At 42.1% G+C, this 16,595-nt stretch overlaps 1 protein-coding gene across 1 annotated transcript in view; it reads right to left on the bottom strand.

Annotated features, from left to right (window-relative positions):
- Positions 1–15,296, bottom strand: part of CHD2 (chromodomain helicase DNA binding protein 2) — an 89,649-nt gene extending 74,353 nt beyond the window's left edge. The window contains exons 1-4 of the mRNA XM_009276585.2: positions 15,128–15,296; positions 14,824–14,945; positions 5,429–5,508; positions 5,290–5,341 (exon numbers count right to left, since the gene is read on the bottom strand). The gene's annotated coding sequence lies outside the window, so the exon portion shown is untranslated. The remainder of the gene's footprint in view (positions 1–5,289; positions 5,342–5,428; positions 5,509–14,823; positions 14,946–15,127) is intronic.
- Between the last annotated feature and the right edge of the window lie 1,299 nt (positions 15,297–16,595).

Raw genomic sequence — 16,595 nt, 5'->3', positions numbered from 1 at the left:
GCTCCCCATTGGCTCCTGCCCGCCTCCTCGCGCCCCCGCCCCGCCTGCCGCGGGCTCGCGCTCCGTCCGCACAAGCCTCCCCTCAGCGGGAGGAGGGCGGCGGGAGCGCCCGCCCCGCCGGCGGCCCTGGGCCCTGCTGCCACCCCCTCCCCAGCCCCACCTGGCCGGGGTGATCCTAGCTCCACCCCGCCTCATCTCAGCCGTGACCCCGCTTGGTCTGAGCACCGCCTTCTCTTCTAGCCCACGCTTCAGAAATCTCTTCATACCTCGGCCTGCCCAAGGCGTCCCTCGCCAGCCTGCACCGATCTACAATGAGGTTCAACCCCCTAACTTGACTTGTAAGAACCCCTCACCTAACGGCCCAGTTTGCCATCGCACCCTATGCTGCCATTACTACAAAAAGCACCTCTGTTCCCATTAGCCCTTGATAATGCAGCAGCCCGACCTGGGCCCTGGCACAGCCTACCCGCCAGCCAGGCCTGGACACCAGCCCCACCTCACCACAGAAAGTGGTGCCACAAAAACCTTTGTTTTCTTGACCCGAGTACAGCCAACTGCCCTGGGCTTCCTCTGCATTGTACACCCTCAACCTGCTCCTAAGCCCCTCCAGTGGAAAGAGCCAGAGTGACCATGTCACCTGCCTGTCTGCCACATCAATCCCAGTTCTCATTAGAACCTCTCAAAAACACCACAGACACACAAATAAAACTAGGTATCTGCTTTTTTTAGCCAACACCATAGAAACTGTCTCATATGCCAACCTCACCAGGACACCGTCTCCTATTTTGACTACTGCCATGGAAACCACTTCAGATATCAGCACAACAGAGGGGCATGCCCCACGTTCTTGGTCACCATCATAAATGCCTGTCCCCAGCCAGTCGGTTATGATACTTGTGTGGAAGAGGCACACCCAGCAAACCTGACAGAACGGCATAATTAATATTGACATACTTCAGCAGTCACTTTGAATGATATGCATGCCTTTCTCCTCTTATTTGCACAGCTTACTCCATTAAAAGCAGAGAGAAAGGTGTCCCATTCTTCCTTTTTTATACCAATAATGTGGGTAGTTATGGCAGCAGTTAAACCAACAATGCTTAAAATGATTATGGAAGGTCTCAGGAGCTAGTCTGGTACTTGAAATCATGCAGTTGGACTTTAGCAGCGATCTGCCGAGCTGGGTCCCGGAAAAGTCAGAAGTACTGGTCAGCTGAAAAAAATCGCTCGCTAATGTCCCTGAGGAGAAATTATTTTGAGCCAAGAGATGCATTTCCTTTAAAAATACAGAGAAAAGCCAACCTCCCTGTATAGGATAGCAGGGGAGGAACACACAAATCTACTGGCTTGTAGACAGTGGTGCTAAGGTGGTTACAGTCTTCAAAGAAGGGGTGGTGGTGGCCTGCATAAAGGTACCACAGCATGGGAGCCTCCAGCCAAGGAATCAGTGGTGGAACAAAACAGCAGATACTGCGTCTCACTGCAAGAGGGCAAAAGGCCTTTCCTCCCCCCCCGCCCCACACACACAAGAAGAATTGAAGTTCTAGTCTACGGAGACTATGGAGAGCAGGAAGCCTGTTCTGCAACTTCATTCCCATTCAGATTCTTGCAAAGGCTAATCCTCTTGCTCTCAGTGGAACTACTCACGCGTAACTGTATGTAAAGCTGTTTGCATGGACAGAACCCAGATGCTGTCCTCCTTGGAAAACTACCAACAGTAAAGAAAGGGGAAAGGCAACCAAGGATAAGGCAGGAACTAGATAAAAGTAGGGCACAGTCAAAGCACTTCTACTTATGTCGGCATTTTTAGCCGACGCTGCAAGGTATGACTTCACAGCAAGGACCAAGATGAGAAGTTCAGTGTACGATTTCCAGCATTTCTATTGTTTCTTCCCAGAATACAAGTACATTTCTAGAAAAATATATAAAGTGTGATCACTTGCAATAACCACATGAAAGGGAGAAAAGAGATCAGGCATTTGAGACATAATTGCACTTTGTAAGAGTAGTGTGATTCCAGCCGGAAGAGTTTAAGATTGTAACTGAACAAGACCTAACCTGTATGCTCAAACTGTTACCTGATTTTCTCTGACTATACCAGACTGTCTAGTATAATAGACTATTCCTGTTTTAAAAAAGTGTACATTTACAGACAGAAATGTTTTTAAAAGTCACTTACTGTATTGCTGCTACATGTAAACAAAAAATTACTGGAAGTCCAATATCCTCATTAAATATATTCAGTGCTGCTTTTCTGCTTCCTGGCCACCAAGGCCTAAAGCAGCTCCAAAAAAGCTTATGCAAGTATCCATTACCTCTTCTGTTTCTTGGCTTCAAGTGAGTTATATATGTATGTGAACATAAGTACAGTCACTCTCTCCAGAGCCACGGCACTCGGACAACTTTGCTGTTCACGTACCAGTAAGTTTATCTGTTTACATTCTTCTTTCCAATGAAACAGTAGAACAGTGCTAGTCTCCTTTTTCACATTTTTATCTCCCATGGTCAGCTCTGTATAAACACAAAATTCTCATTTCTACTGCCTCTGCGGTTACACCAGTTTCTTCCTTCTGAATTCAGCATTTCTACACAACTGCAAATTCCTCCATACAGTTTATTTCTTCTGTTTTAGATGACGTGTTTTCTTGCTTTGTGTATCATTAGACCAAATACTTCAGCCATGTTTTATGAACCACATGTCTGATAATAATGAGACAACTTAATGTTTCCATTACTAATTTGGGAACTATTTTCTGAGACTGCATTTGTGGCTAGAATTCCAGATAGAGGCACACAACCTCACTTTCTGGTACTCACCCAAACTACAACTTCTTCTACAACCTTTTTTCCTTCCCCCCAGCTCCCATGAAGATTGTTATTATCCCTTAGGGACAACGTGCAAAAGCACACTGTAATTTCACAGGGCAGTGTCCCTTCCCTGCCTGCCCCAACATGCCCTCTGTACCAGAGGATACCAAAAGATTGGTGAAGAAGCTTGTTCTTTCTGACACATGAGGTGCAAATGTAGCATACGGGTCTTTGGAGACGCAAATATAATGGAGAGGCCAGAGATCTGACACCAATATTTCACAAAATGGATAAGTATTGTATCTGCCTTTTGAAGTGGAAAACAGGAGTCTAAACAAGATTGAGAGATGTGCAATGTCACCGAACTTTTCTTCAACCAAAACTCTATCACTTTTCAGGAGAAATCAATAACAATTTTCTAGGCCCTAAGCCAAACATAATAGTTTGGATTAGTTCGATAGAGAATATGCAAACAGGATATCAAATGCCCTTTGAACACAGCAAGCTGTTTTGTGGTAGGCATTTAACTTCCTCCAAACCGGGTGTTCACAGAAATTGTCGCTTTGTCCTGAATAAAGCATAGCTCTATTTTCTATTTTTGTATGTGACCTGTAATATGTTGCTAAAACAAACAATCTGCTTTTTTCTCCTTCTGTTTCCTTCCTCAGAAATTCACTATTAAAATCACAGTAATTGTACAGGCAGATACACATTACCTTCTATCACACTTCTGAAAACCTGGGATTTTGGAGCAGTGTGCACAAAGATGCTGTAAGAGTACGGCTATGCCTGCGCCGCTGTCATCTGTGGGCTTTTCATAGCAGTGACACAGAGTAACATCAACTGACAGAAACGTAAATAAAGACAAAGTTCTTCTAAGCATGGAACCAACTTCCCCCTGTGACTGGTGAAGATGATTATGGTATATTGATCCTAGCTAAAGCTTCTTGCTACTGTCACAAGATAAGCAATAACAACAGCAGCAAGGATAAAAACCAATTCTAGCAATCAGCTCATGCTATTCATTCTGCTCTGGGTCTGGAACTGGAATTCAAATCCAGACTTTTGTTCCAGCCTGTAATGAATAATTGCAAACACATCTACATACATAGAGCGAGCTTTTACATACACCCTTTTTGTTTCTAGGATTTAACACTGAAAACTAAGATTATGTTAATATGGTGGTTTCGCTAGCACTTTTATGGTGCTCATGTTTAGAACGATGAACCTTGTGAGCCGCAAGAAAAAGATTTATTACCATGAATAATTAGAAACAAATTCTTATCAGTGTCATAAACATATGGTAAAGAAAAAATCTTTCAATCTGCTCAGCCAAACTCCAGTGCTTTTTCAGTTTATTCAAAACGAAGCAATTTTAACCAAGATTCAGCTCTTTTTATTCCTGTTTTCAAAGAAAAAATAAGTTATCAATAAAAAGTATGAAGAGGTAATGGAAGTGAGAAATGGAACCAATATCTTTTGTGGGATTTAACTGTCTTTCCTAAGCAAATTTTTAACTTGTTGGTCACAATGCATCAAAGAATCAGTATTGTTTCTGTACACATGATCTTGTGGCCTGAGCTCAAATTTTAGATCTAAGAGCTCCTGAACAATCTACCCACCTCGCTATTTCAGTTTTGCATAAGTTCCTGTATGCAATAAGGCAAATAAAAGACCAGTAACTGTTGTCTAGTGAGAGGATTAATTATTGTGCTTTATGTTAGCTTGACTATGGAATATACATTTATTTTTCTTGAGAAATCAAGTCCACTTTTCTTAAGGAGGTCTGAAGCTTGAAGTTCTGTGTTATTATTACAGATCATCTTCAAATTATCCTTTGTTGCCATCTTAACTGTAAGAAACAGTAACCATCTCAGTCAAGATGTACTGATACAAGCAATACTCATGCTGTATTTGGCCAACTTTTAACATACAGCGATTGCCTTAAATGGCAGTCTTAGAGGTATAAGAAAAGTGGGAAAGATACAGTAGTCCTTATTTTGATGAAATCTTATGACAGTTTAAAACTCTAGACTGTTTCAAACTTAAAGAATTTGGGTGATTGTTTAATAATATATTTAATTGCTTCTTAAAGTAAGCCACTGGAGCTTGGAACAACAAATCTGTTTCTTTACCCATTTTTTTAACCTTGCTACTTGTATGAAATGATCTGTTTTTTTTAAGGTCAGCTTTTAGGTAACAAACTATTTTGCTTGGCTTGGCAAACTTTTATAAGAGGACTGGGACATGGTAGGGAAAAAAATACTGATTGACCATTTTGCCTGTACCTACTTAGACACTAGAATTTATACAAGTGCTAACAAGGTATTACATGTCTCCTTACATGAAAAAGCAAGACACAACTTTGCTTATATACTGAAATCACCTTTGAAAGCAAGTAAGAAACTAACGTGCACTTTCCCAGGAACTTTAATACCTATAGCTACAGCATGCAAAGGCAGGTTCTGTGACTTGACTTACATGCTTTAACTTCTCTGTACCGATGAAGTATGCTTCTTGGAAACTTCCAGAACTAGAAACGTGCAAGGATTAGACATATTGGTAGGGTTTATAAATCCCTTTAAAAGGTAGAAGCTGCAAACAGTGTTCTTTATCTTACCATTCTGGCTGTAAATATGGTCTGCAGAGTCATAGGAGTGTTCTGCTGAGCTGGGAGATGGTCATCGTTTTGTCAAGAGTCTGTAAGAAAAAAAAAAAAGCATTGACAAGATTAAGAGAGCCATACCCAATCTGATGTTTCAAAATAAAGATACTGTTCTCCCATTTTCCAATATATCACACAATTGTTACGTAAAGAGTCAGAAGAGAACATTTTATAACTTTTAAGCAAAATCTTCAGAATATTTGGATTTTAAATGTAGCTGGGAAAAAAATACATTTTTAGAAGATCTAGACAATTAAATTAATAATAATTTGGGGTTTGTTTTAAACTTAGGTAATTTGAAATTCTAGCATGATTACATCCTTGTGCAGATTTAAAGTTCATTTTCCAAAGGCATTCAGCTGTCCATCCTTGAAATTTATTTGCTGCAAACATGAACCAGTAAAGCTTGATTGCTTAAGTGTTTGAGGAATATGATCAGAAAAGGGAAAACAGACTTAGCACAAATGTGTTTACACATCAAAATCAAGGACAAAAAAAAAACCCCAACTATAACCATGCTCTAATTTTTATTTTTTACTAACTCTCCATTTGAGTTCTAGTGGAGACTTTGGAAAGTTTAGATGACGAGCATAACAAGAAGTATACTTTCTTGGTAAATCTCCTTGGAGGTTTGGAGGCAAAGGGCTTCATACTAGCCTTGCAAACATGATGAATTTCACTCAAATTGAACAAGATGAATTACAGCTATTCTAGAATGAAAAGAAAAACAACCCAGGCCTCCAAAACCACAAGTATAGAACTGGGATTTTTATTTCAAGCAAGTTTCAAGCCTGTTTCCATAACGAACTTCATTCTTGTCTCTTGTGTGCAGGTAGCACTGTAGGGCATTTTATTGATTGCTATGTAATAGTTGACAAAATGATGCATTATTCAGCAAATTGCCACATGCAGTGAAAAGAAACTGTGCCTTTTTTCTGAAATCTTACAAGCATATACTTTTTTTATTTTATAGACAGTCTGACGAAGCACTGAATCACCCTGTTGTAACGTACCATATATATAAAAGAGAAGACCCCTTATATTTGTAGCTCAGAACAAACTTCTTCATATTTGTCAACACTTGTTAGATGTGGAGTTCAATCAATTTTTGATGTAGTGATACTATATCAGGGACACACTTGGATTAGAATGTCACCTGAACAGAAATAGCTTCTGTGTCAGACCGATGTTTCCCATGAGCTTTTATGTTTTCTTCCTACAGCCGATTCGCTATAAACTGGCTCCTGCCAGTGCTTTATCCAGCTAGGAGAGCTCATCAGCCTAGGGACTAGAGCAGTTTTGTGCATGTCAGGCATGTCGTCCATCTAAACTCCAGAATTAGCAGCTTTAACTGTTGCAGGCAACAGATTTGCATGCTGAAACAAATACTCTTTCTCCCTGACCAAGCCATTAACAGTGATATCTTGTCTCAGCTTGAAAGCATTCACCGTGTATTATTTTTTTTTTATATTTAATCAAAGATTAGTATTAGAAGGTGAGCTGGTGAGAAAATGTAAGCAGCCCAAGAAAACACTGTTGGTACAGTCCTGTCGCAAAATGAGGTCAATGGCTTTTTGTACAATTAAAGCAGCAGAGGGAATGCAAGACATCCTGGGTGAGACATCCACAGCACTTGATCACTGTCTGAAAAATCTGACTGCAACTTGCATTGCAATTTCACCCGGTGGAAGACCCAAACAAGGTTCTACGTGCCCAAAACGTGACTTATTTTCTTCAAGATTTAATAGTGGATTTAACAAGAAGCTATTAGCTCTCTCTACAAATGCATCTTGTTTTAAGGTCTAGAAACATTTAATTTAATGACAAAAGCTGAGATTTTGATCTCTTCTCGTTACGCCAAACACATGGGTCTTAAGTTATGTGCCTGTGCCTTTAATTCAGCACTGAGTAATTACATTTAGGTCAGTGGAATCACTCCAGGTTTTTCTTGGTGTGTCTAAACCAAATGTTGTCCTAAGGATTTGGAAGCATATGAAGTGAATTTAGGAATGAACATGTATGTCAGGACTTGGAAAATGCAGCTGAAATGAACTAACCCAGTCTGTAGAAGGGAAAGAGAGCATAAAGCAGAGGTCTAAATTTCAAGAGTAAGAGCAAGTATGTAGTTTTGTACCTGCAGGTATAATTGCATCACTATTCTTTGTATTTTCCCCAACACTTCTTTTTCTTGCCTATTTTTATTAATAATGGCAAAAGGAATAATATAAATTAAATCGTGCTAGGTACTTCACCTCTTATTCATCTCCTTCAGTATACCTTTAAAACCTTTCCATAAAACAGAATATTGACTATGAAGAGACCAAACGTTAGACTTAAGTAGAAGCAAACAGGTCAAAATAAAATGCATTTAATTGGGAAACTATCTAAAATTGTCTTGTAACAAGCCAGACACGTTACTGGTATTAAACAGTACATTTGAACGCTCTGACCTAGTGTATAAGATAAAGGAGACCATAGAACACTTTGGAGGAAAAAATGCATAGGGAACATGAGTTTGTATGTGTAGGGGAGAAAGTCAAATGCTTGAATAATTTAGAATCATAACATGGACAAAAATGAAACACTGAGACTTCAATAACTGGCTTTTTTTTCTTAAACTCCAATTAAGATATTATGGTCCTGGCTAGCATATCAGGTACTGAAAATGAATATTCAGGGACAGTACTTTTGCTGCATGAACAAAAATTGTTCTGTTCAAAAGATTGATAAAGGATTATCTTTTTTTATATATCTATATATACGCACACAAAGATAATGAAAATTGGAACCAAAAATGAAGTTGAAGTCCACTCAAGTGATGTTAATAAAATGGAATTAAGTTTAGGAGGAAATATAACCTAATTAAGAGGTTCAGAGAGGCACATTAGTATATGCTGGAAAAGTAATTTTTATATAGGAAAACTATTTTATGCTTCATATTATCATTATAATGCAGTCTTACACGAACAAATCAAAGATGTGCATGAACTTCATACTAGAGCTCTGTACTATATGTATTGCTGATCATCGGTGCACACTGCATTCAAGTTACATTTGACCTGCGGATTTAACATAACCTTAGCAGAGTCCAAAAGGGCAATCAAGAAAATAATGATCTTCAGGTGGCAAAAAGGTTTCTTTACATTGCTTTTCTGTAATGAAGGAATCACCGTCTCAGAGAAGTCTTTGCAGGTGACAGGCTTGAAAAGGAGACACTCTTTTAGACCTAGAGCGAGGAGGTCAAAGACCTCGTAAAATTCAACTGCAGCTAACATGGAGGAATCTGACTTACTCTTGGTTTTAAATATGGCTAATACTTTTTGCAATCCTAGTTTGGATTTGAATATCATGGTTAGAAGTTATCGAGTCTTTTGTGAGCAGCTGAAATAACAAGGCCTGCTTTCCTGACAGTCGGCAGTCACATACCCAGCTAGCACTGCATTGCTGCAGCATCCCCACTCCTGCGCCATATTCAGGCAGAGGCTGCGATATTTCTGAGCTATACATTACTGACTGGTCAACTGGCACATAGATGCTGATTGCGTGGTCAGCAAGGAAAGCAGAAAAGATAGCCTTTGCATTCATTTTGTAGTTCTTTCTTTAGCGGAAGCACTAATTTGTCTCTATAACTGCAGCCTCCCCCGAAATGCAGAAACACTAGAACTGAAATTTGTTGAAACTGAACATCAGATCAAAAGCTCAAAGCCTCTAACAGCATGATTTCATAAGCCCTGCCTCCTTAAGAAGCCAGGATAAAAATACAGCTACATGAAAAATAAATGAGCAGCTTTTCCTGACTCTGAAACCAGAAAATAATGACACAAAACCAAAATCAAATGCAACAATATAACTTGTATTCCAAAACACCAGCATTAATGCTCCCTCTCACAGCTCCCAGAGACTGGTTAAACAAATGAGCCTTATAATGTGTTTTGCAAGTGAAAGATCCTGGAGTGGAAAAAGTCAACTCCAACACCGAAGACCTTTAACAAAAATGCTGTTGCTTGCTCAAAGAGTTTTGCACTGAAGGGGATTCAGTCTGACCTCGCTCCTGCCACAATCAGTATTTTCTCTTTTGATCAAATGAGCGGTTCTGCGGCACTAGCGGTAGTCTGAGATTTTAGATCAAAACTAATATCTCAATACCTGGAAGTCAAGTCAGCCCGTGCAAGTCAAAAAGGGCTGGTATCATGTGTGGACAGACCAGTCAGACATCTTTTTATACTAGAACCAAACACTGTTTAAAACATACCTAATATACTACATTTTCCCTGAACACCTCAGCTGTGCCTCTGCAATGCTGGGTGCGCAGCCATGTTGTCATCCTGCTTATCCTCACTACGGGCTTGGTGACATTTTTGGAACCACATTACACATCTAAAATTTTTTGAAGTCTCCTAGAGAGACACCTGATTTTGGTTGTACACTGTGATCTCCCCGGCAGAACTTTTCCTGTTTTTTCTTATTTGTTGCCATTTCTTTCTTGCTCTAAGTTTAAAAATGAAAGCCTTTGGACTGAGAGAGGGTGAAGGTGGAATGAATAAACCTCTTGATTAAAACCAAAGAGAAAATCTTAAAACACAAACTCCCATGAACACAACATGTCTCCTCCCGCTGCGTTATTACCGCTTCACAAAATGGCGACTGCCTCTGTAGACAGCTGCCTAAAAACGCACACGTCCCTGCAGGAAACCAGAAATGCAACTTTTTTTTTTTTTTTTAAAAAGCTTTCATTTTTCTCTCTTTACACTCAGTCCCTCAGGGACTCCTCAGAGCCCTCCACAAAGCCGTAACCTGACAAACAGAGAAGCGACAGGGAGCGCACAGAGCTCTCCTTGTGCAGCGACCAGCCTTTCCCATCTGCCTTCAGCTTTTGGAAAACACGGGGACTCTTCCCCACGCTGGCGTGGAGCAAGTGGGTGTGTGCAGCCTGGGCTGGTATGCGGGGCTCTGGACTCCAGCACCCTGTACAGTGCAAATAAATCTGCTGATTCAGCCGATAGCACCGCGATCTTGCATTTCCAGAATTTTCTCCCTCTGCTTCCCAAATATAAAGGGACTTTTGTGCTAAATACTGAGCTGGAGCACTGATGGGCTCCGTGTAGGGCGCCATGTGGTATTTGGTTTCTCGCTACAGTACATGTTTTTATAATGATGGGGGAAGGGAAGGAAGGGAGCTGCTCTTACCAGCATGCCAATAATCTGTTGTAAAGGACTGGAGCTCTCCGAGCCAATTAGTCCTAAAGTTAACCATTTAACTGCTGAAAAACTCGAGTCTCAGACACAGTCTTAGCAAGATTAGGGACAGAAAAGACAGCGTGGGTACCCCGGGCACCGAGCTCAGTGCAGAGTTGTTCACAGATACATTTTTCTATGCGTTAGTAAATACTTTCGATATACAAACTGACCACTGAAACTCCCTTTGGTTACAGCACGCAAAGGTGGGACAGCTATATCCAGAACACATATACCACACAATTTTAATAAAAGCTGGATTTGTTTCAGGATTTGTGCCAGCCTGTGGTGGAACCATGAAAGCCACCCACAGGAGCTGCATTTCCAATACGGATTTTGGGTGGGTACAAGTCCCTGCCACAGGAACAAGAAACCCACGCTGCCCACCACGGGGTGGGAAGGGTCAGGGTGCTGCCCTGGCAGAGGATTCCCAGCTGTGTCACTGCAGCATCTCCCAGCAATGCTGCTATGGACAGAAAAACACTGTAAGGTGGGGCAAGCTCTAAGAAAGCGATGGCATAGTCTGTCTCCCTCTAAATGTATATGTCTCCATCATCCCTGGGCTGTGCCCAGACACAAAGACATACTTGGGACCTCCCTGAACCAGTCTTGTTTTTCTAACCCCTTAACTGCATTAGAACAAGACCAAAAAATTTGTTCTTTTTATATGCTGCAGTTTAATTTGTCATAAACTTTTAATGCCTGAGGCAGACTAGCTCATGGCTTGTTGTGCACTGCTGAACAAGCCAGGGAAGAAGATGCACGGGGAATTCCCAGCCTCGGTCGTCTTCTCCAGGGGCAAGTCTGAACACGGCTGGGGAGTACAGACAAATTAGTCCTAATGCAGAGCAACAGTAACATGCTCCCACTTGACCCAGCGGTTGGGTAAACCTGTTTTTGTGCTCTTTTTTTATTCCATGACATACCAGAGAATATTGGATCAGACTCTCAGGGATGCCAGGAAGACCACCAGACTTTGCACGGCACAGTGAAGTGCCCCGGCGTACTGAAAGCAGACTGTCCACCCCAGCTCATCAGCCCTAGCAAAAAAAGCAGAGTTTATTTGCCTGGGAGGGGCTGTGCTAGTCCTGCAGGGCTGCTTCCAGTCCAAGCAAGTGTTGCAGTGTGCATGAAAGGCATATTCCTACACCGCTAGCCTCTCTAATGGGTGAAAATGAAGTCGAATCTCCCTCCTCGCCATGGAGAAGGTCCAGCGCATGTGGAAGGTGCCTGCTGCTCCCCTTGAAGGGCTATAGCAAGGCTGGCACCGTAATGCATCTCACTTTTAAGCTCCAGGAAGAAGCCTGGCTACATTAAAGTGTAAATTTACATTCAAATTAAAAACACTGGGGGGGGGAGAGAATGTATTGCTAAGAAAATAGCAGATTATTTCAGCATGTGAGCTGTCAGAGCTCTGGCAACACAAGAGCTCTCTTGTTCCTGTTGCCTCCCACAGCTGCATTCACTAAATATATCCTGGGCAGAGAACTGCATTTCTCCACCCCTTTCTCAGCCCAATCCAGCCTGCACAAACATCATCAGGCTCACTCGGGACATGCAGTCAGGCAGCATCAATGCCCTAGTTACAGGCATCATGAAGGACAGAAGAGACTAATAATGTCTGCAACAGGGTGAAATTGTTACATCTTTTGAGAGGGAGTGCGTGCAGCTGATGGCTATATAACTGTTAAAAACAGGGTGGTTTGTTCTCCATAAGGATACACCCCATTTGTACATCAGAATCAGTTGCTGGATGTTATTCCCATCAGATGATTTTCAATAGCTTGTGGAAAAAAGAACTGGTGATCTCAGAGCAAATTCAAGCAGAAGAAGAATGGCCACCTCTATAAAAAAAAAATTCAGCTCCTGGCAGATTTAGAGGTGAGCAGTTGTCTTCAGTGCCTCAAGGACTGGCTTGCCAACAGAGAGCAATCCCAGTTTTACCTTCCATCAGGTCAAGGCTCCGTGGCATGTTGTTTGATCATATATCTGCCTCTGGGGAAAAAAACCCTATGACTAAATTTCCACACGGCCAAGGTGCTTCCCCCATCACCTCCATTCTGCTCTCCACATTTCTCCTGTCCTCACCTTGCGTCTTTTACTTGCAAGGACACAGATTCTTTGGCCCGGCACAATGGAGCCTTGGTCCCAACTGCAGCCTTGAAACACTGCTGCAATCACAGCAACAAAGAGGAGGAAGAGCTTCCCCTTCTGATATAGTTAATTCTATGGTGGATCAAATTCTGGCAGAAAAAGTCATCTTGGTGGCTTTCCTCGCTTTCAAGCTGTGAGCCAGCAGGGATTTTGACCCTCCTGGTCCCCGCTTCTTCCTTTCCTCACAGTTCCCTATTTCTTCAACACCTCCAGCTCCTCTAGCAGAAAAGCAAATTTGACAGAATCTGGTCAATTTTTCAAGCTTTCTCATTTTAAGAAGTCAGTGGGAGCCAACTGTATCTTGCAATCGAACCTCACAGGAGGAAGAATTAAATATCTCATGCATGACCTTAATCCATAGGATTTTGTAGATAGTTTTTCTTGTAATATCAATATTCAGAGCTTATCATGCATTCAAATCATATATGTAGCCCTAGAACATTTTGCAACAAAAAGAACCCAAATTAATTTTGATATAATTATGCAGTCACACGAGTCACATGCTTGCTGTGGAATAAATATAAATACTGAGCTTTTGGGAATAACTGGCAGACTTAAATCAAAATGTAAAAAAAAAACCCAAGAATGAAAGCTATCTATTATATAAGGAAAAAAGATCAGTTTTAGATGTCAAATTGCAGTAAAAGAAAAATGGCACAATGTATGCATGAAGTGTCTTTTAATACCTCCTTTTTTCAATCTGCAAAACATAAAAGAAAGAACCTAAACTCATACTTAAGCATCCACATAAAGTAAGGACCTTATTTTCAAAGGTAGTAATATCATGAGGTATTTAAAACCTTTGAAATCAGATAATTCTTTCCCAAAATAACCACGGGTCCCTAAGCTTAATCAAACAGTTGAAAGCTAGAAAAGTTAGAAAATTGTGCTGTGTTTTTTGTGTCTTTCCTACACATTCTCTCCTTCTCTGCTTTTCTTGCCTTCTTGAAACAAATTGTCCTCAAAGACTGTTCTAATTTCGTATTTGGAAATTGCCACTATTTTAATTAGCAACGTTGCTGCAGAACTACACCCTGCTGCACCGGTTGTGCTGAAAACGAGCCTTGTTCGCTGGGGACAGAAATGGTTTTGCCTGCTCTGATCTCATAAGGTCTGCTGGATCCTATGGATTTCTGAGCGCACATAGAAAGATGTAGTCTCATCTATGTGCTTTTAAGAAGAAAATACAAAACATGAAACCAGATGTTAAGACTGAGCCACAGAGAAGCCACGGGAGTGCGAGTTACCTTCAACAATACTGCAGTTCTAAAAGCAAACAAAGGCATAAGAAGCTGGGATCGAAGGTTTCATTCCTCAAACAAGGCAGTGACTCACCCACATTCCCAACTGCTCAAACAAGGGAGGCAAATGCTTCTCCTGGCAGACTGGATCCTCTGCGTTTTATTGTGCAGAGCAAATCCCAAGCAAAGGCAAGCGGTGGTGGTGGCACATTGCAGCAGACACAGCACAGGGCCGAACATGCAAGTGACCGTCCTTCGCAAGCCGCTGTATTAGCTTGCCTCCTTGAAAAAAATTCAAGAGTTCACAAGTTCTGCTTTTCACATCTGAAAACGCAATGAAAAGAAAAAGGGCTACTACTAACAGTTGCTTTTCAAGAGCCAAACTCATCTTTTCGTAGATACCAAGGTTTTCCGGAATTGCTAAGAGGCAGCAGTTGACTTTTTTTTTTTTAAACAATCCAAGGACAGATAAGACAAGTAAAAAAGGTGACTGAACAGAGAGCCAAGCAGTGTATAAGGTGGATAAGGTGCTGTTTCTAGCCATCAAGTTATCCATCTGCGAAAATGTGACCTAGGGATACAGAAACTCACTGTTCTAAACACCTGCTCAGTCATTCCCAACATACAAAGCAAACTTCATTGATGAAGGACAAGCATGTTCCAGGTGAGAAGACAACACACAGCCAAGCTGCTGAACGTGCCCAGCTCCACCCTTCCTACCTGGCTGTCTGGGACATGGATAGTGCTGTGCAGGTCCCCAGATGGCAGCGGCATCAGCTGAGCTGCTGGGTGGCAGCAACGGAGCCATCAGCAGCAGGGATGATGAGGAGGTGGTAGAGAGGCTAGATGTGAGGAAACAGGACCAAAAAGAAAAGGAGCACAGAAAGCAGAGAACATTGCTAATTTTCTAGAGAAACTCCAGGAAGCCAACATCTTTAAACTATAAACCTCAAAGAGGTTGTGGTTAGAAGACAAACATTGCAGGGTGACGGAGCTACAGGGAGGGCTACAGGTAGGGCTATACCTGTGCCCAGGGAGAGATGTCTCAAAGCCACAATTCATCTGGAGCCTCCCAAGGAGCAGGGCTGGGTAGGTGGTCCCCTCTGTAGCTGTGCTAGGGCTCTGCTGGGTGAGGTTTGTTCATCTGTGCAATGAAGGATGCCAGATTACGAGTGTAATATTCCCCTCTGGTTTCATATTTCGTGAAGCAAAATTAAGGCTGACGCTCAATGTGTTCCACACTATACCAAGTTTTTCAATTCTCAGGTTTCCAGTGGTAGCCAGACACCCCAAAACGACATGTTCATTCATTCCTCTGGGGGGGCAGCTCCCGAGGGCACCTGGAGCTGCTGCAGAAAGCAAATGGCAGCATTACCTAACAGGGAGGACTTGTTTGCTTAACAGTTATCAGCATAGGTTTGGCTGCTGACGGAGGGAGAGTCCTTGACAGCACAGGCTGCTAGCAGAGGAACACAAAGCTGTGTTATTAATGGAAGTATCAAGCTTCACACAGATAAAATAAGCTATCCTGGAGCTGAAGCCATGCCCGGGACATCATGAAAATGCCTGTTGCACTAACACTGCTGCTGTACTTGAAGCCTAGCCCCAACAAGCAGGGAAAGCACGCAAACCCGATCCTCCATGCTGCTGCAGATTTTGCCGGTGGCATTTGAAATATTTCAGGCGTTTCAGACAAACCTCCTCAGACTGGAGCAGAGACTCACCCATCGGGACTCCAGAGCTTAACATTAAAAAAAAAATATCCGTTTATCAAGTTGCAGAACAACAACTATCCATCTAGTTTATTAGATGGAAGCAACAAAAGCAGGGGGAGATTTTGCTGACATGATTTCTACCCGATTCAACACGCTGCCTTGATTAAGTGACTATTATGATCAGTGCAACGGCAAACAAACAACACAAGCTCATTGTAAGATATTTCCTCGTGCAAAGGCAGAGAAACCATCACAGGAGATGGACCCCAAACATATTATTACTGAGTATTTTGGCTGGCTCGTGCTATTTGGAAACCCCAGTTCTACCAGGCTGCTTGAGAAAGGCAGCATTTGTCCCCTGCCTTTGGCATGAAAACACAACTCGAATCCCTTCTCGGGAACAAAGGTGCTTCCCAGGAGCCTGGCGAGCTGCCGGCATGCCGAGCGCGTAGCCAAGCAACGGCAGCCAGATCAGGGCTTGCGCCTCACCAGTGATGCTCCAGCCTCCACAAACAATTCTTGCCACGTAGACAAGACCGTGCAGGGTAGTGGAAAATTACTGCAGGCTTTTTCTTAAAGGACAAGAATCTCTGTTGGTGGAGAAGGTTGGTCCGCATCCTGCTTCCCAGCACGCCCCAGGGTAATTTTTGTTTCCTGCGAGAAAGGCTGCAGTGCGTCACTAGCACACTGGGGCGTTAATAAAGGCAGATATCATTTGCATGATATTTCAACTGACTTCCGTGATAAAAAAATGTAAAGCAGAGAGCTAAGCAGCAG

This window comes from Aptenodytes forsteri, unplaced genomic scaffold, assembly GCF_000699145.1.
Source record: "Aptenodytes forsteri isolate BGI_AS27 unplaced genomic scaffold, ASM69914v1 Scaffold1, whole genome shotgun sequence".
NCBI classification, from domain to species: domain Eukaryota; kingdom Metazoa; phylum Chordata; class Aves; order Sphenisciformes; family Spheniscidae; genus Aptenodytes; species Aptenodytes forsteri.
This window is presented reverse-complemented; position numbering and strand designations above follow the sequence as displayed.